The 26,307-nt window shown below is 46.7% G+C and overlaps 2 long non-coding RNA genes across 2 annotated transcripts in view; one reads left to right on the forward strand and one right to left on the reverse strand.

The window, feature by feature from the left end:
• Window positions 1-6,633: 6,633 nt before the first annotated feature.
• LOC125406917 (uncharacterized) overlaps window positions 6,634-26,307 on the reverse strand; it is a 28,342-nt gene continuing 8,668 nt past the window's right edge. The window contains exons 2-3 of the long non-coding RNA XR_015737447.1: window positions 9,259-9,308; window positions 6,634-8,502 (exon numbers count right to left, since the gene is read on the reverse strand). This is a non-coding gene — a long non-coding RNA (uncharacterized LOC125406917). The remainder of the gene's footprint in view (window positions 8,503-9,258; window positions 9,309-26,307) is intronic.
• Window positions 8,498-25,040, forward strand: LOC125406916 (uncharacterized). Its single transcript, XR_007234051.3, has 2 exons — window positions 8,498-22,794; window positions 24,643-25,040. It is a non-coding gene; the product is annotated as an uncharacterized LOC125406916 (long non-coding RNA).

Here is a 26,307-nt window from a genome sequence, read left to right on the forward strand (position 1 = left end):
GGGTTCCCTTGGGATTGTACTGAGACCAATTTTGGAATACAGTTAACTGTTCTGAAAGAGAAAATGAATACTTTCTTCTTGAGGAAGAATCAACTTAAGATTCTGTTGTCTTTTGTTCATCCATCAGTAGGTGAGCGAACTTTGTAAGAATGAGTGCAGGGAGTCCCCAGATGCGAGCTATGCACAGCTGTGCTCCCAGGGGCGAGGAAGAGGCAGTCTTCAGCAGCTGCAATGGTACCCTAGGCTATGACCAAAGAGGAACTTTCTAGAGTGCTAGAAGCTCTGAGTTGGTTGACTCCTGGGCTAGGACAATGTCTAGACTTTTCTAAGCACACCTTTGACTCTATCTCCACCTTAACCTTGAGCTCATCGACAAATTTATAAATTGGGAGTTTAAAACTACACTTTGTAGCAAATGTAGAAAATAGCAGAACACTGGATGGGTGCACCAAATAAACTCGAAAACCGTTACAGAAAAGACGCATCCCCTGCAATACCCAGATTCAGATGCGACTGACGTGGAGAGCTCTGATTCCACTCCCCCATCACTCGCTGCCACTGACTAACACTGTAGTCACACATCCATCAACTTCCATGACCTTCAGTTTTACTGCTTAGAAACTCTCACAGCCTCCTGCAATCCATAACCAGTCAACATTTGCTCAGAAGGATAACTTGGTCATTCTGTATGAAGAATGAGGTGGGGATGAGAGCTGAGGGAATGGACCCTAATTGCAGCCTGCCCCTGGAACCTTAAGGAATCTTCTTACTGGACTGAATGTCAACAAAAAAAATCTTTCCTCAGAAGACATAAAACACTCTGCAACGCTATTGAAAACACTCCTGTGAGAGATTGGTCTGTGCTTCTGCAATGCAAAACCAGTCCCAAAAGATGTCTTTGTAAGTTGTCCTTTGTACCGATAAGGACACTGAACAAAACCCCTCTTTCCTGTATTGTTTCATTTGCATTTGGTTCAGACAGGTCCGTGACCTCTCTAAATGAGATGGGTCTCCCTTTTGTGGGGAAAAGAATAGTCTGAAGGTTTGCTGCAGGATGCTTGGGTGGTCCCATGTGGATTTTCCCATGGCTTGAGCCTCTTTCCGGTCATCCCTGCCTGCGGGCATCCATAGGCAGGTTTCCCCTTCTCAGGTGCTTCTTAGCCTAAGATTTGTTAGGGGCAGAGCACTGAACCCTGCTTTTATCTCCAAGGTGCTGAAGAGCGTCTACCCATTTAGCAGGTGAATCACTGGATGGTATTCATTGGCTTGTTTTTCTTCCTTCGGGTGTTTGCTCTTAGAATAGGCAGAGGACCCTGAGAGCTGTACTGACTCTCATCTCTTAACCAGACACCTTCATTTCCCAAACGATTCTGAGTCTAGCCTGACTTACTTGGGAAATCAGAACCTGGCTGGCTGGGCTAACTAGAAGTTGAAGAACATCTGCCCGAGGACAACAAACATTGGTTGCTGGGAAGAGCGCCAGAGTTGAGCTTCTTGCTGCTATTGCTCTTCCACGCCTGCTCTTGGGTGGAACACAGGGATTCTTTATCCTTCCTCACATGGTCAGTTTCTCCCTGAAGCCCTTTGCCCTACCTCCTAAGCGCAATTTCAAGCCAATACTGAAGGAGCTGAGATTCCCTGAATGGTGAAGGAAGAAACACAGAAAACCAAACGGTCCCTACCATGAACCAACCCAACCTAACGAGTGTGCTTGTCACCAGCACTCAAGTTGCATAGTCTCCTGAAAACCTTCTTTGATAGGGAACATGGCCACAAGGTTCCTTAAATGTTACCTACCATAAGGTTATGTTAATGGGGAAAAAGATGCCCTTTGGCAGGCGAAATGCTGCTGATGTCTAACTAGCAGGGGATGGTTTGGGGCAGAGGTTCAAAGTGAACATTGAAATAGAGGCAAGGAAGGGAAAGGAGAGGAGGCTTAGCTGGCATCTGCAGCAGTAGACGGTTAGGGATCTTCCTTCAGGCTTCCGCCCTTTGAACGGAAACAGCGGAGGAGCAGAGAGGTTTGGCAGAGTCCTTGCTCTGTCTCTGTTGCACTTCCACTGACAAGAAGTAATGAGACCCTTCCTAGACTCCATGCTTGCTATATATTGAAGATGGGGGAAGAGAAGACCTACTGCTATCATGTTTTCATGAAAGCATACCTCAGTTAACTTTCAACAAAAAATCCTCAGTGCCCCACTGGGATTTTGTCTATCTGTGATCTCTGTCTGGCTATACTGAACCAAGCTTGAAGCGTGAAGACTTTTTTCCATTAGGGCATCAAGGCACTCTGAAGTGGCTCACAGACATAGACTGGGTAGCTGGATAGCATCGTTCATTGCCCAGATGACCTTCTACAATCTAGCTCCCATCTGAGATACCCACTGAGCAAAATATACTTGTGTTCTTTCAGAGGGAGGGTTGAGGATCATTTTCTAAATGATGTGACTGGCTTTTGTAGGTCTCATGTGAGCTTTTGGACATCACCAGTTTCTTAGGCTTTTCAAAACCCAGGCAGCTTGTTGAACTGTCAGGTCTGCCTCAAAACTTCTTGGCTGTCCAACACTACCTAATTTCGGAGAGGGGATTCCCTTCTGACTGTCCATAGTAGTTAGGACTTAAGAGGAAAAGAGAGGAGAGAATGTCTAACCACAGATTCGTCTCAATGTGAGACAAATTCCTCATATCACTTAGTGCTTTACCCAATATTATCCCCATTTTACAGATCGAGGAGACTGAGGTTTAAAGAGGTTAAGTAACTTGTCTAAAGTCTCATGTCTAGTATCTAACAGGATCCAGAATTGAAACTCGGGGCTTTCTTAGTTTGGAGCTTGAGCTCCCAATTCCACTTGCTGTTGAAGAGTCAAACCAAGAAAAAGACATGTCTAAATGACCTCGTACCCTGCTATTTGATTGACTGAGCTTCAAGAGACTTTTTGTCACTAAGTGGGAAAGGCAGGGGAGGAGTTCAGGGTGTCCCCTAGACTCAGTTAAGAGTTACTCAACCCGCCCTCTTAGACTGAGGTTGCCTTTTCTCAGCAGATCTGGCCTGAGAGCAATCAGTTAGAGTTGTTGGTGTCCTGACTACAATGATTTAGTAGCTTAGGGCATTATTTCCATCCTCTAGCTTCCTTACTCCTCAGCTTTGCCCACAGGAACTGCCGCCACAAAGGCCTGGGCAGGAGATGGAGATGCTGGGTCATGAGCACTTGGGTTGAGGTTTTGAGGAAGGATATGGAAGCCAAAGACTAACAAGAGGCCTTGGCAGCATTTGGGACCACCCTTCATTCCTGTATGCCATTTCGTTGGGCACTTCAGTGAGGTTTGTGATGTAAGGGCCAGCTGCTCACTTACTCTATCCCAGCATCCTTAGCACCACCTCAGAACTAACTGCCAGTTGCCACTTGCCCGCCCCAACAGAATTTAACGGAAGCTGCCAACAGCCTTCCTCTGACCTCATTGGATAGAACCCACTTTGTCCGCAGATAAAAACGCCTCTCTTTCTTCTGAAATAGTCTTCCTGCTATCTTGCAGTGGGCAGTCCTCTTGTGTGGTGTCCAGGCAAAAAACAGAGAAGAAGCCAGTTATTCATTTATCCCCACAAGGGACCTCTTTTTCCCATACCAAGTATACAAATAATTCCCATAAGGACAGGCCATGTATGGTGATTAAAAAAAAAAAATGTTGGGCCAGAGTTGTCTGCCCCTCAGCTTCAACCAGCTTTGTTGACTTTCCTGCTGACAGAAGTGGGAATTTGTTTAACTCAGATGAATATGCGTATTCAAGGGACCGTGCTAGTGGAAACCTTTAGGAACCAGTTTCCATTGGGAGGGAGTGAGTAGCACACATCTGGGGACATGTGTGTAGAAAGAGTGAAATTTGCAGAAGAAAATTTCTGGGGTCCAGGGTGTGGTTATATTAAGACAGAGCCACCTGGGAGGCTCTCATTATATTGAAACTCTCATTATATTGAAACTCTCATTATATTGAAACTCTCATTATATTGAAACTCTCATTATATTGAAAGGTAGACTTCATGATGACCGACAAAGAAGATGTCCAGAGAGTTTCTTCTTAGTCATTTGCCCTAGGCTGATGGGCAAACTCACACGCACACACTGGCATCTTCATGTACCTGTCTTGGCCTTCAGAAGCTTTTTTTCTCCAGCCTGGAGTTTATGAGGTAGATTAAAATATCAAGGAAGGTTATAGTTGCTTTTTCTCCATAAGCCAAAAAAGTTGGACTTCCATGAATTTCTAGTGGGAGGTTCAAAGTCACACAGAGGAAAAGCCCAGATTTTAACTTTTCCTCTTGGCTCAGCTAAGCAGCTACTGTGGGAGAATTGTTCTCTAAAAAGATTCTTTAGTGGCTAAGAGGGAAAATAGCCAGGAAAAGAGATGTAAGTTGTAAAGCAATCCACCCCCAAAGGTGGTGATCTTTACACAAAACCCTGGTGTGACTAGTGCACATTCTTTCCTAGAGGGAATGTCCACCACCTACTGCTTCATTTGCGGTCCACATGGGCAGAGGGAGGGTTCCTCGAAAGCACTGTTGCTCTTGGCTGCTGAGGCAAATGAAGAAGTGGGGTGGGTCTCTCAGTGCTGGTGACCACTGTGAACAGTAGGTGACTTTGGTTTAGGAGCACAAACAAAACCACAGTCACAGCAGAAGGCAGGCATCTTCCCTCCTTTTAAGCAATCAAGTAAGGGGAAAGAATCTCACTGACAAAGAGGTATCATTTGTTTCCGCAGCCCCAAATGCTGGTTGCAAGGTGTGCAGAAATCATAGCGTCTGTCTGTCCCTCCTCTTGCACTCAGGTACTGGCGTTTTACTCTTCAGTGTATGAAGATGAAGAAAGGCCCTAAGCAGGAGGTGCCTCGCTCTTTTGGAACCTGTCTCTCATCTGAGTTGTTTGTGTTCCTGCACCTATTTTCTCTTCTGTAGTAGTTGATTCTTCCCAGGCCATGAGTGGCAGAGGGAGGACGGATTATTTCCATAGCACACACCCGCTCACTTATCTACTACTTATTCAGGGCTATCATGTGCACTGAGCTCTCTCCTAGGCGAGGATGGCGAAAATAATCCAAAGACGTTTTGCATTTAAGGAGAAAAAAATTCCAGGATCTGCATTTGGGCAGACATGATTCGTCAAGAGGGGTCATAAAAGGTTTTGGGGAACAGGGTCAGAAGGAATTGCAGCGATTTCTGAATATCTGGTAGACATGAGAGCCTAACATGGACACAGCGTGTGATACCACTACAGGGGGCTTTAGGTCACTTGGTTTTGTAGGCATAGTGAGTACAGGACAGGGTAGTGGTGCCACTGTCTGATATGAATAAGGTTCTCAAGGTTAGACAGGGTAGTGGTGCCACTGTCAGATGTGAATGAGATTTTCTAGTTTAGACAGGGTAGTGGTGCCATCGTCAGATGTGAATCAGATTTTCTAGTCTGGACAGGGTAGTGGTGCCACTGTCAGATGTGACATCAGATTCTGAAGTCTGGAGTTTGGTTTCTGTAGGGGGGCTTTACATGATAACGCCACTGGTGGATTTAAGGGTGACTTGAGACTGACAGTTCAGCGGGGAAGAACAGTCTGGCTTGTTGACTTCCTTTATAAAGGTGTTGACTATTTCCTACCTACCCCCCCTCTGGTGCAGCAAGGACAGCTGTGCACATGAACCAAGGAGGGTCTGGATTCTTCTGTGGTTTATCTCTGGGTCTGAGACAGACTTGGAGACTTAAGGAATATAAAAGACAGACCTCCCACCTAGTTGAAAGGGAAGCCCTAGCTACTCCAGTGAAGACATGTTCCTTCAGGACTAAGAGGAACGGAACAGAAACAGGAAATGATACTACACTTCAACACAGGGTCCAAGGGCACCTGCTGGAGGCGAGAGCCGGGTGTTGGCTTGCACCACACTCTGCCAATCTGCCCTGCAGCCTGGGTATTGCCACTAACTTGCTGTGTGACCTTGAACAAGTCACTTTTATTCTTGGGGCCTGAGTCTCCTTATCTGTAAACAGAGAAGTGAGGCAGGATGATCTTTAATGCTGTTGTGAGCTTTTAATGCTGTCTGGGGGCTTCTCTTAAAAAAAAAACGAAATGAAACAAAACAAAACAAAACAAAAAACAACAAAGAACAAAACAACAGATCAATGAATGCCACCCCTAGCCCTACCAAGGGAGGCAAAATAGTGCTGCAAGTCGTTCACCTTTGCCATCCAGCTCTTGACCACAGGTAATGCTTTGCTTTAAAAACCCAAAAGGGATTCAAAGTATGGGATGTGGAGTTGGAAAACAGGATCCGTCCTTGGTGGAGTTTGCTGCAGGGAGAACTGGCTTTTTCTGATTTGACCCTTAGTGACCCTGGACAGCCCTTCTGATTTGGTTGCAACACAGACCATTATGAGAAGCAAAAGAGTGATTCCTCCCTGTGATGCACTCCTTAGGGACCAACAACTCTAACCCAGAATCCATCTGGGGCTGCTTTAGAGAGCCAGGTGGCTTCTGTTCTAGTTTTCCTGTAACATTCGATTCTGTGTTGCCCCCTCGGTACAGTTCGCGTGCCATTGTACTGTACGCGAGTCGGGCAAGGGCCTGGAGATTGAAAGAACACACAAGAGACCTGGGTTATTCCAAAGGAGATCAGCTGAATGCAGTTTATTCAACTTTGGGGAAATCCTTATTTACCTAGCTGCTGCACAAGGATTTCCGCCCAGGCAGGTGGGAAATTACCATACCAAAGATGAAACAACCCTACAGCTAATCACCAGGCCTGGCAGAGGGAGCACAGGAACAAACTGGATGTTTTAGCTGGCTGACCAGAAACTGTCCTCAAGATGCACCCCAGGAGCAGGGGCAGACCCGGGCCCTACAGGTCCCCCTTTTATATAAATTATATGACTAGGCCTGTCTTGGGTGGCATTGGATGTCATGCAATACCTCTTACCCGTCATGGGAAAGCATCCAGGTTAAAACACATTTTCTGTCTTAGGTTGGGGCTGCCCCCCCAAACCTTTCCCATTATTGGCTCATTAGTCACCCATCATCGAGTTCAGCCAGATTTGTGCTGAAAGATCCTCTGGGGCAAATGCTAAGAGGACTTGCCATGTGGCAGCATTGACCTGAGCTTGCCTTTGGCTCTGGCACCATGAAAACATGAAGATGATGCTCCAGCACATATAAGCATATGGTGTCTGCTCAATCCTTAATAAGTCTGCCCAAATTGGAGCCCTTTAAGTAAGGTCTCAGTACTGGTGGAAGGAACCCTGGTATAGCTAACTAGAATAATGTCAATAGCCAATTTGTAATTTGTGCATTCCAGGGTCCATGAATAACAGCAATACGCCTTTACTATAACCTAGCAGAGGTCATAAACCATAACCAATTACAAAATTAACTGCAATATTTATTTGTAAATTTATCTCAATTTGAATGGCCAAGGCATTTGCAACCTGCCCTGAGAAGATATCCATTGTGCTAGCAGAAGCAACTGACTGACTAATGGAAAATCCAGCAGCTGTAGTTGCTTTGGCAGCCACAGCCATGGCTGCCAATATCGTGGGATGGGTCGATAGGTAGATGAACAATCCTTGGCACTTGGACCACCACAGCCAGCTCCTCAGGATCCCAGCAACTCTTCAGTTGACAAGCTGGTGTCTATTTGATCTCTTGGCTCTGTCCTGTCTTCAGGCTTCTGGACAGGAAAATCCACAGCACGCATCAGACGTTCAGGTACCCAAATTGGATTGTCAGCATCCTGCGGGCCCAACATTTTCCTTGGTGTCGTATTAACTCTGTCATGCTGGTATGAGAACAGCAGGAAGTATTGGAGCAGAGGGTTTCTATTCCAGGACCTAATGACAAAGGGCCATGGCTGTCTGTGATCAGCCACCCTGGCTCATGAAGTTGAAACTGACTTGTTAACCTCGTTTACATCAGGAGTCATACCTATATTCTGCTGCCTGTCAGGCTCAGAACCAAATCCAGACTATCTTTTCAGCTCGTGTTAATGCCTGCTACGGGATCCGAAGTCACTAGCATGAGCACGGATGTTTCTTCCATGTTCTAGGTGGCTTCTTCCAGGGAAGGTGCTAATCATTTCCCTTTTCCACTGACACCGAATCCAGGGGAGGGACAGCGATTGGATCCACCCAATGGGCTCTAACAGTTATCCTGGGGAGACAGGCTACATTACTGTATTGTCAGGTGCACTTGGGCCTGATATCCTACATTAAGTGTGACCCCAGCTGGGCGCCCCACCTGGGTGGGGAGAATGAGTGCCGTTCAGCACAGCAGGAACAAACCAAGAATTGTGCCTCTCAGGACAGGCAGATTCCTAAAGTGGAACTAAGTGGTCCCTGCAGAGCAGGAGCAGGCCGGCTCACGCAGCTGGAGGAGCGTCCCTCCTTAGCCTCCTTCTCATTCTTGAGGACCCAAGTGTGGCCAGTGTGACTGCAGAAACTGCAAAGCAGCAGCTCTTCAGTCTGGGGAAGGTTGCTGGGAGGGAAAAAAAAAACCCAAAAACCACGTTATTTTGTTATCAAATGGTGGAAGAGCCGGGCGTGCTTCTCAGTACTCCTTAGCCACTCTTTCTCCATGTTATGATTTCTGATGCTCCCCAGAGCTCCTTTTTTTCTGGAACCATTTTGCTTTAGAAGTCACTTCGATGCCCAGGCCCCTCCTGCTACACACTTCCCTCAACTTGTCTGACAAGTCCAGAGCTTTGAGAGAAGGGACTTCGGGACCTGCCCAGCCTAGGTGATAGATGGAGCTTTGGTGGTGGGAGGATGGGTGGGGTGTGAGCATTGGGATGCTGAGCAAGTGGGGAACTGCTAGACTCCCCCAAGCTTGACATGTCGTCCCGGCAATAAAAGTAATGAAGGAATTTCGGGGGGAAGGCTGCTGGGAAAATTCAAGGCAGACAACAGTGCCACAGTGTAGTTCCTATAAGTTCTCTCTCATATTCTGTAAGCAAGAACAAAAGTGATTGAAGGGTTTGTAGAGCTTTTCTGGCTGTGGAAGGTGGTGTGTAAGATTGCCCTAAGAAATGGCTTCTACTTCAGACCTCACTCACCAGAGCCTTTTGTATGCACAACACGACCATTCTGATCCTTAAAATACTTGTGTTTGCAGTCACTTTCAGAAATGTTCAACCTTGGTAAATGAATCAACAGCTATATGGATGAACAAATGAATGATGGCATGAGTTTATCACAAGCTCTGGCTTGGGGAGGAGAGGTTCGTGGTGCTTACCTTTGTAGAAGACAGGCCTGGAGTTGAATCCCAGCTCAGCCACTTGCAAGCTGTGTGACATAGGAATAGGTTATTGAACTTCTCTGAGCCTCCCTTTCCTCAACTTTGTCCGTGCCAAAGATCTCTGGGAAATCCAAACAATACCCTCTCTATTCCCTAGCACAGGGCTGTTTGTTACACAGCACCATAATGATGGGCTAGCTTAAGAGGACAGAGATTGGGTGGCAGCAGCTTCCTCAGCTCATGGAGGCTTGTTGGCTCAGTGGCCTAGAGTTAGGGGACTTGTTTGCTCAGTGGTGGCCTAGAGTCAGGTGAAAGAAAAGAACTGAGCTAGGTCCATCCCCAAATGCACGTCTGATCTTCACCACTTGGACTTGGAGAGGCCCAAACACAAGCACTAAGTATATAACCTGGGCATGACAGAGGTGTCTGGCAGCAGACGGAGTGTGTGCCCTGGGAGACAGATCTTGGGGAAGAGTGACGAGGAGGTGGGGAGGAAAATCTACCAGATTAGCATCCATGACAACGCTTGCAGTGGGCATCAAAACTTCTGTTGGATCCATGAAGGCTTAAGAACCCAAATTTATAGATCAGCAAGAAGGGTGCTGGGGGAGAGGTTGGTGTCTGGGTTGGAGGCTGGGAACAAGTGAAGCTTAGATTATCTAGACCTCTCCTGACTTAAAGACACAGCCCTGGAGTCCCATGAGGGTCTGCCAGTTTCTGAGCGTACTCTTACACTGCAAGTGGGCTGCAGTGGGGGCAGGAGGAAGGCACAAAGCTCTAAGAGCAGTTCCACAGTGGAGTTCCTACCGAAGGCCTGCCGAAGCATGGTGCTGCACTGTCTTAGCAGCAAAGGCTTTCTGGGGCCCCTGTCCTGTAAAACCACCGGTCCCCACCTGCTACTCAGAGTCACCTTTCCTCTAGAAGCTGGCAATGGCAATGCTAAGGTCTCCTCATCTCAATTTCTCGTCTTCACAGTCCCCACCCCATCCCCCACATTATCACACGACGTCCTCTTCCAGTATCAAGACTTCGGAAGCCTTTCCGTTTCTTCCTGAGATGCTTCATAGGGCCCCTGGGATCTTGGCTTGCTTTTCCTGACCTGTAGTGTCTCTGCCTCTGCAGCGGTCTGCTCCCCCCATCCATGCCATCAGACACAAAGTTGTGGCCCTAAGTAGCTGGAAATCCTCTGCTCTCTTTTGGGGGCAGCTGAGAGCTGCTGCAGTCCACACAGCGTGGCGTGGTGGACTTTGGCCAGCACAAGATCTGTGACGCTGGCTTACGCCAGTGTTGTCCAAAGCCTTCACCTCCTGCCCTGCGGCTCTATATCCATCCCCACATTAGCTAGTGGAAGTGCACACAGAGCTGACTCCTCAGCCCAATTTCTACTCTTGATGACAGTTCTCATGAAATTTGCCCTCTCATCCCAAGGCCTAAGTCACTTTAGTTGTATGAGGATGAACCTCCTCATTGCTGGTTCCCTTCCTGCTATGCATCTCCTTCCGTAACTTGCTGATAGTTCTCTTGTTTTTGACTAACGCTGAACTTTCACCATTAGTCCTGCCTCTTCCCTTTCCCTCTTAAGCGTTTGTCCCCCTACCGGCTCTTCTCCAGGCTCTGACTAGCCATTCTCAACCCTATAGACACTGGCCTGTCACCACTTTCTTTTATAGTTAAAGGTCTTACAAGTCCTGCCTGCAGTTGGTGTCTGTGAGGTAACCACCCCTCCCCTTCACTTCTCAACCTTCCTAACTCAGGTTCTGCCTGTAAACCCAATGGACTGAATCACGACTAAGTTTCACATCACAAGCCCAGCGGACTCCACTTCTCAGTTCTCAAAGCCAGAGGGGCTCGAGGGGAGGCCACGGTTGACTCTGGCTCTGCCTCTGCCTCACCTTCCGAGACAGTGCCACCCCCTTTCTTGTCTGTCTTTCTCTAGCTGGCAGCTTCCAGTCTCCCTGTCCTGCTTTTCTGTCTGCCTCACTGGAAGACCGGAGCTTGCGAGCATCTTATAGAAGCTTCTGGCAGCCTTTGTTTGCAGTGGGACCTGAATCCCAGTTGTTTTTCGTGCCTGGAGTCTGGGTAACTCCACACCTCTGTCTTTTTTTCCTTTATTACCTATGGTCTTGGTAAATACTGCCTTCAACAGCTTGAGGTTTGACTTATTCTGGATCTTGGAGATAGCTCAACCCAGCTGGGCACCTTCACAGCTCCTTCTCGTTTTGGTGACTCCTCTTATGTGGTCCCTGGCCCCATTGATTTTCCCTTCTGACTGCTTGCAAGGGTGGCTCTTGTCTGTTTTTATCTGCACTACCTAGCTTCCAACTCATGGCATCTTCACAACAGCCACCTCCTGCCTTCTCGGGGCCTCGGTCTCTCCACTCCCTGCACAGGACTGCTAAGCATGCAGGTCACGCTTTCCTTCTGTTGTCTTTCTGTATATTCTGTTGGCATCTGCCTCCCTTGTAGGCACATAGTGAATGGGGCCCACTTTCTACTCCACTCTCCTGTTCACTCTTCCTGGCAGCTTTGCACCCAATGTCTGCCCTCTACTACTTCCACCCTGAGTGGTCCCTTCTAGGAGTGGGCATCTCCCATCACCATCCTTTGATGCCCTGTGCAGGCTTCACACCCACACTTAGCTCAGCAGCTTCCTCTTCTTGACTTAATCCCCCTATTGTTTTAAGGTGGTTAACTTCCCTCACTGCTTACAGTGGCTCTCAGGAGTTATACAAGAGTTTTTCTTGGTTGCTGTTCCTAGATCTTTCATAGAAGGCCTTCCAAGACCCTCACTTTTCTATCCAGAAATTACCTTTCAGTCAAGGACTTTTCCCTGGGCAAAGAATCTTTAGGACAGGGATCATGTCTTATTTATCTCTATATCCCTAGGACCCAGCATTGTCCTTGAACTTGTTAGGCTATCATAGACACTTGAAAATGAACCGATTAACTTCGGGAATGTGTCTAAGAGGTGTTCAGACTTCTGCTCAGTCGTTATTCACTTTTCTGCTCATCTTGGTGGCAAGGAACTGTCAGCTCAGCTTTAGATGGGCGAGCTCCCCCGTGGAGGGCCCATTGCAGCCTGGTGACCTGGAGAATGGGAATGGGAAACTCACACTGCACATCACTGACTGCTTGACTAGACTCTGCAAGGAGGAAATCCCAGATGGGCTACACTGAGTTCTATTTAATCTTTGTCCCAGTCGAATACAGTAGCCCCAGTGGGATCCTGGCTTGGCCTTGGGGTCTCAGGGGTTGGAGGATGGTGTTCATGAATGAAGGGAGGATTGGGGTAGAAGGTACAGAAAATTTGAGATGGGAGGGGCTGAGCAGCAAAAGGGATCAAGCCTTCTTATTCTGGATGCCTGGAGCTCGCTGGGCTCCCAGGAGGTGTGGAAATCCTATCTGAGCCTCTGTGTTCTCACACAGACAATTTATCCCAGAGGCTATTAAATCTCCACCCCTCACTTTGATTTTGTTTACAGTCTCTGGCATGTATACCCAGCTATCTGACCACTGCTGGAGTACTCAGCTCTTGGGGACCTCTTCAGCTTTGCCAGACCCCACTCTCTGGGGGTGCTAATACCATCTCCCATTTGGAAGACATGGCTGATCCTTGCTGCTTGGGTCACCAGCAGAAGTGGGGGACAGATGGCAAGCCTCGACCTATTTGCAAGGCTCCGGCAGTGAGATAGCCTCTGGCCACAGTGGGAAAGCCAGCTGGTTCTAGGCAGACCATTTCAAGAAGTCTGATTTCTTCCATTTAACAGGTCCATAAACAGTGAACCAGGGAAGTACCTGCTAGCAGGTCCATGCCTAGGTAGGAGGCCCTAAACTCTTATTGATCTTTTGACATGGGCCTTGTTCATATCTTGTTAGCACACTTGTTCCTTCTCCTTCTTCCATAATCTCTTAAAGTAAGGGTTTGGCTCAGTGCTCTTTGCAGAAGCCTCAAGACAAGGCAAAGCAGAAGAGTCCTTGCTAAAGTATCTTGTAAGGCAGAGTCCTTGCCCAGACTCATTAAAGCAGAACATTGAATTTGACCGCAACTCCTTGAGTGGTTCCTTTTTTTTCTACCTCTTCAGCATCTGAAACTATGGTTTTGTACGTGAGCATCCAGGTGTAGATCAAGAGTTTGATCATACTGAAACTGGGTTGAGAGCCTGTTTATCTGAAGGGTGATGGAGGGAAAGGCCCTGAAGGTACTGGTCTCAAGGGCCGCCTCTGGAGAATCTGGAGCAACAGTTCCCAGAGAATCACCAACCTCTCTGGACTGAGAGGGGGGTGGTTGTAGGGTTTTCAAAGAATACTTTAAAAACAGATTTATTGACACATCTTCCTAGTACAAAAATGGTTTAGAGTAAGGAGAGGCAGAGGGCCTAAAAAGTTAGTTACTAATGTGTTCATTCATTAATTCAACCATATCTTAAAACACCTACTATGTGCTGAGTGCTGTCTGAGTACTGAGAGGACTGAAATGAAGGCGTGACTCTGCCCTCCTGAGCTTGCAGCTGCGTCAGTAGGCAGGAACTTGAGCAGCACAGCAAGGGTTTGGGAGGCTTGGCTTTCATTTCCACTCGCCCCTTGACTTTCCTACAACGGATATTATTGCCTTCAAGCTCAGAAACATTTTCTATGAAGACATATGATGGGGCCTTTAAAAAGATAGCCACACTCTGCCTTAGAGAGCAGCGTTCTCAACACACAACCTTATTTTGGACGATTTGGTCCTAAGTCCACCCTTCTTTGAATGCTTCTGAATGTTTTTCACTTGTTTCCTAGTGAGTCCCAAAAGTGGTGACAGTTCGTTCTCTTTCAGGTCCTCACTGTGGCTGTATCCTAATGGTCTATGCCCATTGAGAACCAGTGACTGAACAAGCTAGATTTTATTTTGGTTGAAGAGCAAACTTAACTTTATTCAATTCCAGGTTAAGGAGTTTTGCTTTAGCAATAATGGAATACTTTCATAGCTGCTCTCCTTACCTTCCTACCGGCTTGTCCTTTGCCCCCCCCCCAATTTCTGTATTTTATGTAATCAGAACTGAAGGACATAACTTTAAACTAAGGTGGTTCAACACTTGACCTGTCAAAGTGACTGGTAGCATCTATATTGATGGGCAGAAAGAATATTCATATTCTGAGAAGCCAAAGAATGATTTCCGGAAATGAAACTGAACTGAGCCTCAGGGACAGGGTAGGGCCCAGATGAGTTGAAAGAGGAATCAAAATTTTAAGAAGAGGGTAGACTATACTCTCCAGTGGAATCAGATGGCATCATTTTGAGAAATTAATCTACATCTTTATGGAGTTACACAGTGATACTGTATCACCATGGTGCCAGTCCACGTGAGGGCTCATCCTCTAGATTTGGGGGAAAAAATACTTGCATAATTTCCCTACAGATTTAGCAGCATGCCCTTTACTATTTACCTCAACAAGAAGTAGTCATCTGTTCACTTTTTGTTGAGCAATCTTCCTTCACAATTTGTGTGTATCTCTCTATCTTCTGAGATCATTCATGTCCTTGGCTTGGCTCTGCCCCTGTCTGTGAGATGCTACAGTACATTTGCTGACTGACTGCTGCTTGTCAGGGAAGGTGAATGTCAGAAAAGAAAACCATAGCCTGGCTTTTACTCAGATGAGGTAAAATTAGACATCACATAGAACTTCAATGCGTACTTCAAACGTGAAGGTGGGAGGCTGGTTTCATGAACTTTATGTGCTGTTAAAGACCCAACTCATCCCCCAGAACCAAAGTTTCTTGAATACTCTAGGGAAATTAAACTTGCAATCAAGAGCCACTACATAGGGGTTAACTGCTGTGACATCTGTTAGTGATGAAACCCTTAGGTTCTTTGCAAGGTTATCCTTGGGGAATCTAGAAATTCTTGGAACAATTTCTAGAGATTCTTGTAAACAAAAAAGTCTGCTACTTGGGCCATTAGGAGGGTTATACACTCAAATTGAATGGCAAGAGAGACAAGAAGTCAGTCTACTAAATTCGTGATGCAATACTTCTTTTCCAAAGTTGAAATTTTTTTAAATGGTAAAGAAACGTTAAATCCATCCATTCATTCACCCATCCATCCATCCATCCATCCATCCATCCATCCATCCATCCATTCATCCATCCATCCAACAACTATTTATTGAGAACATATCATGTGTTTTGGCTCAAGAAGGGGGATTAAACAAAAGTGAAAACTTCACCTTTCCACTCAAAATCCCAAGGAAGAACAGTATATGCTTTAAAACCATTGGCGGGTCCAAAAGCAGGAACTGTCTTCGATGCATTAAAACTGGAAGACATCTGGGAAACATGGAAAGCCAGTGCAGCCAGTTTTCTGATGGAGGCATTGCTGTGAATACTGTCGTAGAAGTGACCTGTAAAAAGTGTGCTTTTGCTTCTAAGTGACAGGTGTGGGGTGGAAGGAAGCTGAGAGCACACAGTGGAGGGAGTGGCTGTGACTGCTGGGATGAGCAGATAGTCACGGTGATTGCCCTGTAAGTGCCCCTATCCTGGACTTTCTCAGACATTTGGGTTGCAAGGTCCAAGTGGAGCTCTTCAGTCTACACAAGCCAAGAGGCAGACATCCCTGCTAGTCTACCAATGACAGATACCTTCCCCGTGTTGGACAGAAGGAAGCAAAACTTGCCAAGAGTGCATACAGCATTTTTCTCATACACAAATGAACATCATGTATGAGGAATCAGAGAAGTTGTACTGACGTCAACAGAATTCACAGCAAAGGAAAGGCGATGTGTAAGCAGAATGGAGCTTGGAAATAAATGTGGCTAGCAGATACGCAAAGAGCTCTTGGGAACCAAATTGCTAAACATTTAAAACCAACAGATCAGTTCCAATAGCAGAGTGAATGGGACTGAAGAGAAAACCAGTGAATGGGGAGTGGGAATTGGACTATGGCACCTAAAAAGATGATGAGGTAGAGACTTGGAGCTAAGGGTTGAGGTGAGGAGTGTGTCTGAACAATTCAACATTTCTCTGTAAGGTGTTTTAGAGGGTGGGGTGGGGTAAAGAACTGAAAAGAGAAACAGTAGAAATGAAACAAGATAAAAATCCCAAGCATTAAATAGCATGACCTCTTGCCAAGTTAGAATGCTTAAGAAAATATCCATGGCCAAGTGAACACGTCATGGCACGAGGACAACATGAGGGGAGGAGCTTAGGGAAGGAGCGTTGAGAAGAGCGAGCGAAGAGGAGCAAGCACAAGAGTGACAGCCTCTCTCACTGACAGCATACATGTAAAAGTGACAGCCTCTTGCTGACAGCATATATGTAAAAGAGCATAGCTGTGGCAAATGCCACCGAGTCTGCATCATCACCCACCCAGTATGGACCATGGCTCCATACCTTCCATGAGCTGGGTAAGGTCCTAGGGGTTAAACATAAGACATAGACATATACAGAGAGTTTGAGTCATTCGCCAAGAGGAGAATGCCCATTTATTTAGCTTAATTCAGGGTTAATATACTTTGCCTCCAAAAGAGGAGAACCCCCTCCCAGTCAGGAGTGAGATCAAAGCGTTAAGAGCCTGGCGCCCTGTGACAGGTCCTTCCCAGGCAGGTTGGCGAGGGGTGCAGGTCAGTGTCAGACAGGGTAGAGGGACCTTGGCGCCTGGGCTCTCCCGGGCAGGTTGAAAAATTTCCATTTCAAAGTAATATAAAAGCCATATGGCTATTTTACCAGGCTAGAGTAGAAAGCACGGAACTAGCAGGAAGCTTTAGCTGGTTAGCAAAAACAGTCCTTGATTTGCACCTCAAGAGGCAGGGGAAAACCTGGAATCCCAACATATAGCCTCTCTCACTGATGGCTACATGTAAATGAGTGACAGCCTCTCGCTGATGGCATACATGTAAGAGTAAGAGTGACAGCCTCTCATTGATGACATGTATGAGAAAGAGTGATAGCCTCTTATGTAAAAGAGTGATAGTCTCTCTCACTGATGGCATACATGTAAGAGTAACAGCCTCTCGCTAATGGCATACATGTAAAAGAGCAATGGAATCACAAAATCTATACAGGTGGGAAAGATATTTGGCTTGACACTATATATCCGTCAAAATTAACAAATGTGTGGATGAAAAGTTGTTTCAGGCTTCCTGGGTTCAGAGTTCATCATTTCTTGGCTAGCACGTGTGTGCGTGCATTCTTCCCCAACACACACCACTAAAGGTCATCATTTAAAAGCAAAACAGTGGGAAAAGGGAGTCAAGAAAATTGCTTTATTATACACACTTGTGCATTACAGACAGCAAAGTAAGATGGCCTCCGATATTCACCAGCTGAGCGGTGGCTGAGAAGGCATGGACGGAGTTTTTAGAGACCAATGGCCAAGCTGTAGCTGTTTATAAAAGGTCTTGTTGGCTCGAGGGGTCTTACAAGTGTAGTGTATGTGTAGAAAGTGTAGAATAGACTTGTCTTTTTAGCACCCAGGGGCAGTTTTGGCTACCAGGGGCAAGGAGGATTGGAGAGACAGCTCAGTGGTTAAGACCTCATATTGCTTTTGCAGAGGACCTGAGTTCAGTTCCCAGTGCCCACATAAAATGACTCACACAACTGCCGGTAACTCCAGCTCCAGGACATCTGATGTCCCATTCTGGCTCCCAAGGGCAAGTACATTCATGTACCCCACCCCCACATACACAAGTACACATAATTAAAATTAAAAAAATCTTGGGAAAGAGTATGGCTGCCTGTCTGGAATTGCCACGCCTTCATTTAATTTTTACTGTTCCTTAAATTCACTTGGGGGCACCTTAGCAGTGAGAGTGTAGTAATTATTCACCAGACAGAAGTTTTAGTTGCAGCAAGTACATCTCAATGACTTTCCTTATTGGATGAAGTACAGAGGTAGAGTTGATTGCCCAGGATCGTAGGTGCACACCCCACTGAACAGAAAGAGGCATGGATAGGGCCTCTTAAGATAGCCAGTGGCTTGGCATTCTCGGGCACAGCCAGCCCTGCTAGATGGAGGAGGGAGGCTAGTTAGAAGGTTCTGGCAGACTTGGAGGCTATTTGGGGAGGCTATATCTTCTGGAATAGGACTGCTCCACAGCATACCCCTCTGGCAGACTTCCTGGGTAGGGCTGTGAATAGAAAGGAGGCTGGTCTAGCTGCTTGTCCAGCTGCCAGGGTCCCAGCAAGGGTACAGTCAATCATCCTGGATCCCCTGGGAAGCCTATCCACAGGCCAGGATTCAGAAACAATTAAAATTTTTTATTAAAATAATTCTTCACCTTCAAATTTATGTACTCTGCCTACTGTTGTGTTTGGGAAAGCCGAATGGGGCTGTGTTCCCATCTTGAGCTTGTGATTCTCTGGTGGTTTTCTACAGTTCATAGCTGGTCCTGGTTCTTGCAGAATGGAGTCCCATTTTATCCTTTTTCATTTAGCCATTTGTTCCTCGTTGTCCCCTATCTCTCCAGATCCGCAGATCTGCTTATTTGATTGTGTTCCAAGTTATACCATGAACCTGGCCAGTATCTTTTTAGCCTTTTTGTTGTAATCATGGAAGTACACATAGAAGGAGGCTCTCTCTATATATATATAGCTGTGATGCCTTGGCTCCTGGCTCCAGGTAGAATCAAATTGAAAGCAGATTCCTCAGCTAATCATCTTTGCTTTTTTTGCTCTTAAAACACTGCTAAGGACGCAGTTGCTACAGTATCTGCCAGGAAAGATTGAATTTCTTGCTGTTGATCAAGTAATGACATGCTTCCCCTGCAGGCTCATTATGAGTTAGGATAGGACAGCATCAGGGGTTTCCCATCCACCCAAGAGCTCTGATGACATGCACATGGTCTCCTGCCATCTTTGCCCTCATGGTTCTTGTAGCTGCCATAGTGTTTTTTGTTACATGTTAACGTCATGTTCAGCAATCAGACCTTTGAGCCATGCTTAGCTCATCGCAGAGCCTCTGAATGCAACTAGAGGAAACTATGGCAGTTGGAAGATAAAGGAGGCTTTTACGTAAGGTTACCTGCCTTGCAGGATGGATACCCAGAGGTACCAGTCTCCAGAGCATGTCCCCAACACATCCCTTCTAGTGTACATGGTTGTGATGGTCCAATTCCAGAGGGTACATATCTTCAACCCTGGCTTGATGGAAAGACAGACTGTTTCTACTGGTATTTAAATTTTTTGAAAAAGAAATAAAGTTTGAAGACAGGTATGACTGGATATTCCTGAGACCCAAATACTTGAGCCCCGATACTCAAGTTAAACTTCCTAAATCCCGCCTCCTCCTTCCCCTTGCCTGCCTAGAGAACTAGGAACAGTGTTTGTACCCATCAGCCATAGGACTCACAATAATACAACCACAAACTTGAGCATGACCTACACATTTGGCTTGCCCAAACCCCTCTAAATATTGAGGAAGAAGTGTGGCTTGATAGCACAGAGGATCCAAAGGACAGACCCAGTCTAGCTGCCACCAGTGCCAGTTTCCTAGGTGTCGTTCTGTCTTAGTTGACCCCCTACCTTGGGGCCTTCAGCATCATGCAGTACAGCTGGGACTCGAATTTGACGTTCTTTTCATTTTGTATAGTACTCTTGTTCTTCCAACAACTTTACTCTTTGCCTGAAACTCATTCGCCATGCCACAACTTAGCTATTGAATAAGAATTAGAGTTATATAACTACAATTATACACCAGTATAAGATGATTTTATGGGTTTCAGTTCACTTGGGAGCACCTCTGAACCACTCCAAGATCGTGGTTGCACCACCCTGTATCTGATGCTTGACTTTCCACCATTAGAGATTCATTCTTTTGTGGAGGCTGGACAGACCTTCCAAGCGTCTTCATTGGATGTAGGCCCATCAACAGCAGATGGGAACGGCTCACAGATGGGAAGGATTGCTCCCCTGTCAAGAGTCACACGGCCTTGGTGATGACAAGACAGAGGAGAGAAGCCATGACAGGGACTTTGGAAGTTGTAATAAGAATAGTTTGGGAGGTTTAAAAGGTGGTCCCCACTCCGTTGCAGATACTCTGCAAATGCTGTCACCTACCAAGATGGATCTAAAACACAGAATGTCACCCAGGTACATTGGTGGGAAATACTCTGCTAAAGACATGAGCAAGCCTGAAACTCAGGGGGAAAGGACTAGGCACTTGTACAAGCCACCAGAGGAGGCCCAGCGCTCTAACTCCTGTATAACTGAGTTCGAGAGCTGGTGAGAAGCAGGCCTCCCCACCCTCAACCCAAAGCTTCCTTCTCCACGAATTGTCCCGTATGAGCACTGTATCCATTACTTTTCTCAAGGCTGTGACAAAGTAGGTGACAAAAGTCTGCTCAAGGAAGGGCTTTGGGGAGGGCACAGTGCCTTATGGTGAGGAAGCCGTGCAGGAGGGTGCGTGGAGTAGCGGCTCGCATTGCCTCTGCACTCAGGGAGCAGAGGACCAGGTACTCAGCTAGTTTCCTCCTTTGTCTTTTTACACTCAGTCTGGCAACCCAGTCCAAGGATGGTGATACCCACATCCAGGGGAGGACTTCTCAGTTAAGCCTCCCTAGAAACACCCTCACAGACACACCCAGAGGTGTGTCTTTTGGATGACTCTAAGTCCAGTCAAGTTGACAGTGTAGATGAACCATTAAAGGCACTTTTGTGTGTGGCTGAAAGGGGAAGGTGTTTGCATTCTGTGAGTAGTAGAGACGTAGATGCCAGATGCCAGAGAGTACTCTGTATGTCTTCTGGACAGTAGGATGGCGTAGGGGCAGAAATAGGATGAAATGGTGTTTCTGCAAGAGCCTGAGAAACTGAGCACAGGGGTGGATGCTGACAGCTCTCTGGACCCACCCATATTTCTGCACAGAATTCAGCAACCCTAGGCACAGCCCTTCACAGTCTCACGAGGGTCATTGTTAATGCAGGCGGCAACAAGGCAACTTAAGGTTATCAGAAGATGATCTAGGGAAGCTCAAGATGAAGGTTTATTGCAAATATGAACGATGTGGGTCTCCTAGAAACTTTCCAGAGGACCATTACAAGCATTCCACCAGAAGAGGGATCCAGGGAGGACCCTGGAGCCTTGCTCCCTAATGTGATGCAGGCCATGGTCTCCTAGCGATATCATCAGATCTCTACCTGAAACGCTACAATAACAACCCACAGGCTCATTGGTCCACTCGCTTGACATCTTGCACACCCAAAAGCAGGCTGTGATTCTACAGGGGTGGCGAGGTGGGGAAAGGGGCGAGACAAGAATGGTACAAGAACCAAGAGGAGGAGAGAAAAGCCTCCTCTTTGTTGCACTGACATGAGACGAAAGAAGCAAAGGAGAGGGCAAGATTTGAACTCAGTCTTTCAGTCAGAAAACTATGATTTGACATTCCAAGGCATAGTTCATGGAACAGGAAGAAGAGTTCAGATACTGAGTTTAATTCATCTCAGTGCAGCATAAGATGTCCTGCAAGGGTTGACAATAGATTAGAGGGGAAAGAGAAGGTAGGGGAAGGGAAAAGCAGGAAGGAGGGATGAAAGAAGAAATAAGTAAGGAAACCAACAGGACCTTCTTTGCATGCTGGAAAATGGGCACACAAGCAATTTATCCTGACGTCACCACCCTCAATTCTTCCGCCAGCCTCTTGCCAATGCGCTGGATCCTTTTCTTCCCTCCTGTGATGAACTCCATTTTCAGGATCCTCTAGATAAGTTCTGGCATCTCTGGATGGGCATTGTATAAGCTGAATTTTTCCAGCAGTTAAAAGCCAATGTCTTCCAGACCTGCAAAGTCATTATGCAACCCGAGCGACACCCTTGAGAGAACTTACTAAGCAGATGTGACAGACAGCGCGGAGGGCAGGAATACAGGTTGATAGGTGTCAGTTAGGTATAGTCGCTCTTGTCTATGGCTATCCCCACGTTGACAGGTCCTCTGGCCTCAGGGCTGGCGTGTACTTTTTGCACTTGTCCCTGTACGCAAGAGTCCAAGAGTAGAGTGTGTCACCTCTCTCATTTATTAGGGACTCCAGTGAACTTGTTTTGAGGTTAGGTGCATCATAGCAGCCCCAAACAGTGTGCTTTGCCAGTCCCCTACTCCATTTTGTAGACAGGCATGGGGGTACTTGGGAAAGTTAAGTGAGGGGTCCCAGGTCACCGAGTTAGTTATACACCAGATCCCAAATTTAAGACCAAAGTCTGTGATCCTCTGCTGGTGGTGACAGGAAAACCAAGCTTATGTGAAATCTGATCGCTGAATCTGTTACCTGGTCCCTTAGCTCAGGCCTCTCAACCTTTCTCACCCATCTGCCCTTGACACACACAATGGGGGAATGCAATGAAGTGCAATGGTGGGCACTGGAAACTGAGGCTGTCAAGAGGATCTGGAGGGTATGACGGGGGCACATGCATCCCAGGATCCTCACCATGCACAGCTCACACTAACGACACGAGGTCCGGGAGAAAGAGTCCAGCCACAGAAGACAGATCTACTCGGAAAGCATACATGCAGGAGAAAATAGTCCATGGCCATGGCAAGTCACAGATGCATTTGGACCACACGGATACAGGTAAGTCCAAGAAACGGAACTCATCTTCTACTGGCTGATTTTACGGTCTCCTCACGTCCTTGTCATTTCCCATAGAGTAACTTGAACCAACCGTCGCCCCACTTGGGAAGCTGGTGGAAAGCTTAGCTAGGGTAGTGAATAATGTCCGCCTGCCTTCCGGCAGGTAGGCTAGCCACAGAGTGCACTATTTCCGGAAGGGATGCCCCTTAGCTGTCTCACCTTGTGACCAGATGGCTGTTACTGGGCACATCTTTGGTGACCCTCATTATGTAGGCCAGGTCATCCACACATCTGGATGAATTTTGATTCAAGAATCATTGACAGGTATTTTTTTTTAAAGCAACAACTCTCATTTTTATGGACCTGAATACTTGAAGGAGGTTAGTTTGTGGATTACTGTGATTGTACAGCAACAGGAGCTGCCTGTAGTTCTAATAGCCCTGGCTGGAGAGAAATTTATCCGCTTTCCCCCTGAGCTCTGCTCTTGACCAGCCCCAGAGAAACAGGATAACTGGTATTGACTGTTTGGTTACTATCTTTGAAATGCCTTCTGAGCTCTGGAAAGGCCAAGGCATGGCTCACTAAGGGTATACACCATGGTTAACAGGACAGCGGGCCGCCATCAGCCTCCGACCACATAGGAATTGGATTTCCTTTCTACATTGGTTACTTCTCTCATAGTTGTAGCCAAGTAACTGACAAAAGCAACCGAAAACGAAGATTTTGTTTTGGTTCAAGTGCATCATGGAGGTAAAGGTGGTGGCAGGCAGCTCCATGGCCATTGGAAACTTTCCTGGGACTCCTTACATTTGGCAGGACATGGGACAGAGACCCACGGAAGCAGGACTGGTGGATAGACCTCAAGGCCTGCTCTCAGTCACCCACTTCAAGACACTGCCCTCTAAGGTTCTGTGTCTTGCCCCAAACAGTACCACCAGCTGGCAGCCAAGCCTTCAGACCTAGGAGTCTGTGGGCACCTTACAGCTGGGAGGGGGCACTCTGGTCTTTGTTCCTCATCTGTGCAGTCGTCTGCAGATGTGTCTGGTCGGTCTTCACATTAACTGGGGTGTGCGAGAGAGTTGTGATTGCCACAGCATTCCCAAGGTGATAGGCCTTTCTCAGCGAAATCCCTGTTCCAAGTGCAGGAAATGGGTCATAAGGTGTAAGGCAACTTCCCCAGATTCAGCCACAGGTCTGTTCTCAGTTCTCAGGATAAAATGCTCTCTCTCTTCTCTCTCTCTCTCTCTCTCTCTCTCTCTCTCTCTCACACACACACACACACACACACACACACACACACCCCACACACATACACCTTTAGTGCTGATATCATCTGAGAAGCAGAACTAGGAAGGAAACACTCCCGCCTTTAACCCGCCCCCCCGCCCCCCCCGCATCCCCCCCCACTAGCTAGTGTCTGTCGTTTTTCCCTGTGCACACAGATGAGCAGTTGTCTCTCTGGCCTAAGTCACAAACCTTCCCCCAAGGCTGTTGGACGCCTCCTTCCTCTCGCCGCCTTCCACTCTAGGTCCCAGATTTTGAAGCACAGACTCGAGTGAGCTTTTCTTGAGTCACACGGGACAGATGAGTCCCACTTGGGAGGGAATGCTTCCTGGACCCAGGAAGCATTGCTCCATGCTCCATAGAGGAGTGGAGCACAGCTCTCCCAGAGGTAGAAAATGGCTTCACTATGGTGAGGTTTCTATCAGGTACAACCAGCGGTAGCTGCTATTGATCTAGGCACTACCACAGCACAGCCTGGAAGAAAAGGGACCCGAGGGTGCCTGGTTAGTCCTGGCTACAGACAGAAGAATGTTGTCAATTAAAAAGAGTTTTATTGTTTTTCAGATCACAGAAGGTCTTGGAAACATCGAAACAGTTCCTGTTGTCTAGCATTTGGGAGGTCTCTGGGCACCGAAAAGACGACCACTGAAAAGCACCACAGGACTCAGTGACTCTCTTGAATTTTCTTAACACTGACAGACTCAGGCTATAGACACATCTTTCTGATCCAATGTGATTCCGATGTCACAGATCTGCCTCAGCATGCTGACCTCAGTTTTGGATGCAGTGGATGTTTTCACACATGATATTAGGGCAGATAAGGGAAGGAAGATGGAGTTTTTGTCTTATGAGGATTCAGGCTATATCTCTAGATACCTGTTTAGTTAATATTTGACAAGATATACTAAGACAATACTACTTTTGGAAACCCATCACATGGAAATAAAGGCTCCTATTCACAAGGTATGTGTAAAAGAATATTTGCTATAAATGTCTCAGTGACAGGAAACTGCGAACAACTTGAAGTTCTCTCAATAAAGGGTTGCTTTTTTTTTAAGTGGGGTTCATCTATGCAAGATGTTTGTAGTTCTAAAAATTAACTTGCCAAAACAAATTAACTTGGCTATATATGTGATAACCTGGAAAAAGGCTTGTTTAATAAGGGATACAAGTTTCAAATGATTCAATTGCCATAGCAACAGCATGCACTGTGCACATGCTACACACCCATGCACACACACGTGTATACGCACACCATGCACACATACACACAATATGTACGCATGCACACACATGTGTGCCCACACACTTGCATATTACATAGATTTCCAGGAGCAAAACTCCAAGACCATGCAGGAAATGTCAATAGTGACACTGATGGATAAAGGGTTTTGTGTGTGTGTGTGTGTGTGTGTGTGTGTATGTGTGTGTGTGAGAGAGAGAGAGAGGACTATGCATGCATGTGAAGGCCGGAGGACAGCCTCAGGGGCTCAGGTGTTTCTCAGGGGCTGTCACTTTGGGGTCTCGCACTTCTCTGCAGCTTACCAAGCAGACTAGGATGGCTGGCCAGTGAGTCCAAACACCCTTCCTCCTGGTCTCCACATCTGCTGTGCTGGGATTGCAACCACATAACACCATGCCTGGCTTTTTTTTTAATCTTTTCTTATATCTTTTTATCTTTAAAAAAAAAGTGGGTTCTGAGGCTCGAACTCAGGTTCTCATGCTTGCAAGACAAGCATTTCTCTGATCTCTCCTCAGCCCAGTGAAGTCTTAAATGAAAATCTAACAAAGACAGAAGAAAGTGATCATGATGGCTAAATGGTCTGTGAAGAAAACGAGCATACTCATTCTTGGTTTTATGTGGCTGGACGGGCTCACTGAGTTTTCAGGCTACCTGAGATCAGTCTCGCTTGTAGTCTGTGTTATGATCAAGGGAGATCACAGTACATTTGGAGCATTGAGGCAGGAGCACTTTGCAGAACTGTATCTTCATAATGGAATGTGTTCCGACCTTTCCTGGCATGCAGACTTACAGTTTTGGTGAAGAGATTACAGCTTTCAGGGTCTTCTTGCTCATCTCAATATTTGACCAGAAGTCATTGATCATAGCTGTATTTAACCTGTAGGAACCAATTCACAAGACTCCAAAAATGTCTGAGCCTATCAGGATGCTGACTGTACTAGAGTTTGTCATTGGACAAAATCTTCCCAGATAAGTACCACCAAGGC

This window comes from Myodes glareolus, chromosome 3 (assembly GCF_982192425.1).
Source record: "Myodes glareolus chromosome 3, mMyoGla1.1, whole genome shotgun sequence".
NCBI classification, from domain to species: Eukaryota; Metazoa; Chordata; class Mammalia; order Rodentia; family Cricetidae; genus Myodes; species Myodes glareolus.